Source organism: Phyllostomus discolor, chromosome 2, assembly GCF_004126475.2.
Source record: "Phyllostomus discolor isolate MPI-MPIP mPhyDis1 chromosome 2, mPhyDis1.pri.v3, whole genome shotgun sequence".
Classification (NCBI taxonomy): Eukaryota; Metazoa; Chordata; class Mammalia; order Chiroptera; family Phyllostomidae; genus Phyllostomus; species Phyllostomus discolor.
The window spans coordinates 122,003,532-122,009,531 of record NC_040904.2 but is presented as its reverse complement, the minus strand read 5'-3'; the positions used below and the strand labels follow the sequence as shown (position 1 = coordinate 122,009,531).

The 6,000-nt window shown below is 47.3% G+C and overlaps 1 protein-coding gene across 5 annotated transcripts in view; it reads right to left on the bottom strand.

Annotated features, from left to right (window-relative positions):
- SPATA13 (spermatogenesis associated 13) overlaps positions 1 to 6,000 on the bottom strand; it is a 374,002-nt gene that overhangs the window by 62,611 nt on the left and 305,391 nt on the right. The gene's annotated exons all lie outside the window — the stretch shown is intronic.

The following is a 6,000-nucleotide window of genomic DNA, read 5'->3' as shown; positions in this document are numbered from 1 at the left end:
CCCTTTTTCTTTCTTTCTTTCCCTCCCTCCCTTTCTTTTTCTTTCTTTCTTTCCCTCCCTCCCTTCCACCTTTCTTTCCTTTCTTTTCTTTCTTTCTTTCTTTCTTTCTTTCTTTCTTTCTTTCTTTCTTTCTTTCTTTCTTTCTTTCTTTCTTAGAGAATTGTGTTTCTTTTGTGTAGAAATTCTTATCCAATTGATAATATAATTCAATGGAAAAAATAGGATTACAAGCCATCTTTAACTTTTTTCAGGAATGCCTCTTTTTCGTAAATCAAGAGTTAATGGGGCAGGGATGCAGATCTGGAGAAGAAATGGTACTCAAAAATACAGAGTACTTAATGTAGGTGTACTTTGGAGATACTGGAGGTTCACTTCCAGACCCCTGCAGTAAAGCCAGTCATAATCTTTTTGTTGGCGGGAGGTCTTGCTTTCAATTTGTAAAAAAAAACCATAACATTTGTGAAACACAATAAAAGGAAGCCTGGACAGCAGATCTCAAACTTTAGTGTGGCAAAAAGAACTTCTGTGGGTGGCATGGTAGACATCCAGACTACTGGGTGTCCATCCAAGTGATCCCAATTCAGTAGCTCCAGGTGGGGCTCAGGGATCTGTGCCTTTAGCTTGTATCCTGGGTGGTCTTTATGCCGAACTTTGAGAAACTGGTCAGAAGATCAGAGTTTGCAAAGTTTCATTGGTCTGTACTGGAGTGCTGACCAAATGCAGTACTTTTAATGCTTACTTAGTGTAAGCATTACATTCTTTTATAATTATGATAAAAGTTAACATTTATTAAATTTACTATGATCCAGGCACTGTAAATACCTTATACACATTGTTCCATTTAATCCTGGTAAGTACTATTATCTACATTTTTTTTAAAGGAACTTAAACTTTAAAGAGGCTTAAGTAGGCCAAATATCTTTGTTAAGTACAGAGCTGATTAGTAGTGAAACTACGATTTAAACTCAGGCAGCCCTACTACAAAGCCCACCTATATTTACACCATGGACCTTCCCAACCACTCAGAAATGTTGGCAGCAGGTGGCTGGCAGCCACATGGTTGCTGTTTTCCTAGGAAGTTGCCAGCTATGAGTGCTCTTTCCGCTCCAACCAACCTGAGTGCCAGCCCCCACCTACCAACTGCCTTACTGTGATCATTTTACATGAATGGAGCATTCCAAATTGCTATCTTGTCTCTAGACTGTCAGTAGCAGAAGAAACATGGATAACATTCAGTTTAGATAGGGACATGTGGCAATTCGTTCACCCTTCTGCCAACTAAACTTTCGGTATTCTTTTTGGTTATCATGGCAGACATGTCAAAATGAACATGTGTCACTAAGCCAGCTGAAAAGTGACTCCCAACCTTGGATGCCCTGAGATATTAATTACTACAGTGGAGCTAAAGATTTGAGAGAAAAAAAAAAGAAAAAATGAACAGGAGTAAAACATTACAATTACTGGCATTAGTTTCTTAATCATCAAGCTAAAAGTTCCCCTAAAGAATACTGACACTACACTTTTCTGTACTGTAAAGCTTCAGAAAGGTCTATCATGATTCTGTTACCTACAAAATAAAACAAATCACTAAATAAGAGAACATTAAAACCTTGGTGTGGGGTAAGCAGAGTCAGTCTGGCTCCCTCACCCACATGTCTGGGGAACTAAGATAAGCAGCATTCCCACAGCCTTGAGTGTGGGTCCCATTGTGTTCCCATAACACTGAGCGGGCCCGCATGCGCAGAATCAGGCTGTGTTATACAATATTTTGGCTCCCTGCTGGCTTTGTTTGTATTTAGTAAATAAGGAAGTTAGGGGCTTCCCACACGGGTGACATGTGGCTTGCAGCACGTGTGAGTCACCCACCCTTGAATAAAGGCACATCAAGCATCCCAAAGGCTCTGAGACTTCTTCTGTCTGCCCGAATCCAGAGTTAACCTGCCAGATCTTGACGGGCTGCAAGGCAGTTGGTGCTGTTGGCAGGATTCATTGCAGTAGTAGGGTATGAATATTGAGCCTTCAGGACCCATTGAGGGGAGCCTGGGTGGGTGGCTAGTCACTAGGATGTGGTACCTGGTGGCAAGCCTCCTGGCATCGTGCACCCCACTCAGGGAGTGCCTCGATGCTAGTAGCACACCCAAAACATTGAGAAGGCCCTGTAGGTGGCTGGGGAGACTCTGAAGTGGCCCAGTGCCTGTGTGGCTGCAGGGGGCCATGGGCTGGGTATTTCTTTCAGCTTTGCCAGCTGAGACAGAGATTTTGTTTTGTGATGCAGCGAAAATTACGTGAACTTCAAGGACTGAAGAGGCCCTGGAAGCCAGCATCTGTGCCCTGGAGGAAGAGCCGTGAGCAGCGGAGCAGTGATGGTCCCCCTCCCCAGGCGCAGTGGACAAATGGGAGGTGGAGGAAGATGAGGGTGACTGGAACCACGTTCCTGGAAGACCCGCCCAGTGGTATTACAGAAAATGAAGTCCCAGCAGCCCCTGGTGCCCAAGAGAGATCTGGCTGGCCCCACCCCAATGGTGGATCACACTGCCTACCATCCCTACATGCAGGCTGAACTGGTTGATCTTGTGAATTAATTTCATCAGAGACCCTGGAGTCTTTAGCAGCATGGCTCTCACACCTGTGTGTTTTAGGGGTGGACAGCAACATGTTCACTGATAATTAGATGGAAAAGTCAGCTTCCATCATGACTCATCCTTCTCTGTGCCAATGGCTGCAGAGCAGCTGGAGGCACGGTCAGCACAGGGCTCACATTCTTTGAAGGAGTGGGTAATGGCAGGTATCCATACTGTACAGGGAACCGTTTCACGTGGCATGGGAATGTAGCCCAGCCCCTCCTCAGAAAGGCCAGTGGCAAGCGAGGTTCTAGCACACAGGACCCATGCCCACGGTTAGGTTCTCCCATGGGGAATCAGGCCTGCATTGTACCTAGGCTGCTATGAGACTTGCTTTTGCTAAAACTCCCTCACCCTGGATTGAGGCAGCAAGTGTTTACTGCAACTTTCTAAAATCTATGCTAAACCTCCCCAGTATGGAGTGTAACCAGTTCAACCACTTTTCCCCTTGATCTGTAACATCCTTCTCTTTGAAGTAATTAGCAGCATTCTTTCCTTTGTTCCATGTAAAAGGTAATCACCTATAGCAAACCTGTGCATAGAAAATGAGGACCATCCTCGAGGTAATGTACCCAGAAAAGCAATAAAAGCTTGTCCAGGCAGGGGTCGGGGTCCTCTCTCTCACTCAGAGAGCGGCTGTGCTGTCCTTTTTCTCCACAGGGCTTCCGTAGTCCATGTGAATTTGTCTCTTGTGGCCATGGCACATGGATCCTGCCAGCCAGGATCTGCATCAGTACTGTCTGGGCAAATGTGGGTGACATGTTAGACACAGTGAGCAAGTGGCAGTCCTTTACAGTCTTAGTGCAAATCCTGCGGGAATTGGGCATGCGCCAGGCCATGTTCAATCCCAATACTCAGGGCCCTGATGATGAATGTTTTACAGCTGGAATGCTGAATCTCGTGTTGCAGCCCACTCTACCACCTAGTTCGGGTCACTCATGGCTATCTTAGCCCTGTATGTCGGCAGCCGCATAAGTGATGTCAAGATGATGGTGGCCATTCTGGGGGAGACGGAGTCTTGCCGCCAGCAAAAAGCCTATTGGGCAGTCTCTCTGAGTTCCTTTGTTTCTCGGTTCAAATGGCACCCCTGTGTGGGTGACCAGAACATACATGTGGTCACATCTTCTAAGGGGTGGAGTAGATTGCACTAAGATTGACGGGAAGCAGAATGCATACCTACTAGAGCTCTGGAAGCAGCTGCAAGCTGCCCAATACTTCCTGCATCCCCAGAAGAAGAAACTGATGGAGAAGTCTGGGGGTGTGCCCCAGTCTGGCTGGAAAACCACCTGGCTGTGTCAACCTCCCAAGACAAGGGAAGAGATATCCTTTGGACATCTGAATAGGAGGGAGGCTGAGAAACCCATCTACAGGGGATGGGTGGGGACCAGAGGCCGCACATTGAATTGGTTATTCATTGGTTCCCTGCAAATGTCCAGCGGTTTTGGCTCTCGTGGATACAGGAGCTGAGTATAACCTCTACATGGAAACCTTGAGAAGTTTCCAGGCCTGAGGTATCTATTGATGGTTATGGGGGACACAGTGTAAGGGTGAAGGCTGTGTGACTCTCTTTGAGTATCAGGTGTTTGCCCCCCATGAATACACTGTTTATGTGTCCCCCATTCCTGAGTATATCCCGGGTATTGATGTGCTTCAGGGACTGTGGTTACATACCTCTGCAGGAGAGTTTCGCCTGTGGGTGGGAGTGATAAAAGCCATTCTGTGGGGACATACTGAGCATCCTGCTGCTCAGTTGTCATCCCCATGATGGGTAGCCGTGGTGAAACAATACCAGTTGCCTGGGGGACATGAGGAAATTACAGCAACTATAGGAGAGTTGGGAGAGGTGGGGATAGGTAGGGCCGCCACAGTCCTTTTAACTCTCCCGTGTGGCCAGTGAGGAAGCCAGATGGCACATGCAGAATGACAGTAGATTACCAGGAGCTCAAAAAGGTCATTTCTCCAATACATGTGGTGGTCTCTTCTGTGGTGGACTGGATGGACCGGTTAACTAATGAGCTGGGAACTTACCACTTTGTCGCTAATCTGGCAAATGCCGTTTTCTCCACTGACCTTGCTCTGGAGGGTCAAGATTGGTTTGCCTTCATGTGGGAAGGCAGTGGAACTTTATAGTGCTCCCTTGAGAGTACTTGCACAGCCCGACTATCCATCATGGGCTTGTGGCAGAGGACCTGGTTAAGTGGCTATGGCCTCCAGAAGAGTGCCTGTTCCATTACACTAATAACATTTTGCTAGCCAGTGATTCTCTTGCAGAATTAGAGAAAGCAGTGCCACAAGTGCTATTTCACCTGAAGTCATATGGCTGGGCAGTCAGTGGAACCAAGCTGCAGGGGCCTGGATTGTCTGTCAAATTCTTGGGAGTTGTCTGATCAGGTAAGACAAAAGTCATCCCTGATGCAGTGATAGATAAAATTGAGGCGTATCCAACCCCTACCACTGTAAAACAGCTCCAGACACTTTTGGGCCTACTGGGGTATTGCAGAGCATTTGTGCCTCATACAAGATCATTTGTTTCTTGTATGCTTGGGTGAAAAAAGGGAGTGAACTGGGATTAGACCCCAACCTCAGAACAAGTGTTCCAAGGAGCAAAGCTCCCTATCATTAAGTGTGCCCAGGCCTTGAATGCTCTGGATCCAGCTAGATGCTGATGCTGTGTGCTACGTGTGCATGTCACACAGGAAGGCTTTGGATGGGGTTTGTGGCAGTGACAGGAATGGCTATGTCAGCCCTTGGGTTTGTGGTCCCAACTATGGAAGGGAGCAGAGGTACGGTACTCCTTGATTGAAAAGCAACTGGTTGCAGTGTGTGCTGCCCTGTTGGCTGTGGAGTCCATAACAGGAACTGCCCCAGTGACTATAAGGACTACTTATCTCATTGTTGGATGGGTCCCAAACTGGATGGTCAAGCCTCATAGTGGGACAGCTCAGGTGCTCACATTGGCTAAGTGAGGGGCTTATCTGCAACAAAGGAGTACTCTTTCCACTAGCCCTTTGCAGGCTGAGCTACAGAAAGTGTTAGGTCCCATTACTTTGTAGATGAGAAATCTACTGTTCCCATTCCTATAGATGGAAGTTAGCCCCTTCCAGGAAGGGCAGGAACATATTCCCTCAGATGCATGGTACACTGATGGGTCCAGCAGGGCCCAGCCTGCCATGTGGACTGCTGTGATAGTTCAGCCAGAAATAGACACGATCTGGTTTGACACTGACACAGGTCAGAGTAGCCAGTGGGCAAAATGAGCTGTGTGGCTTGTGGCTGCCAGTGAAGCCCTGCCCCTGACTATTTGCACAGATAGTTGGGCAGTGTGCCGGACACTAACATTGTGGATCTCCACATGGCATGCAAAATACCATGGATGGGT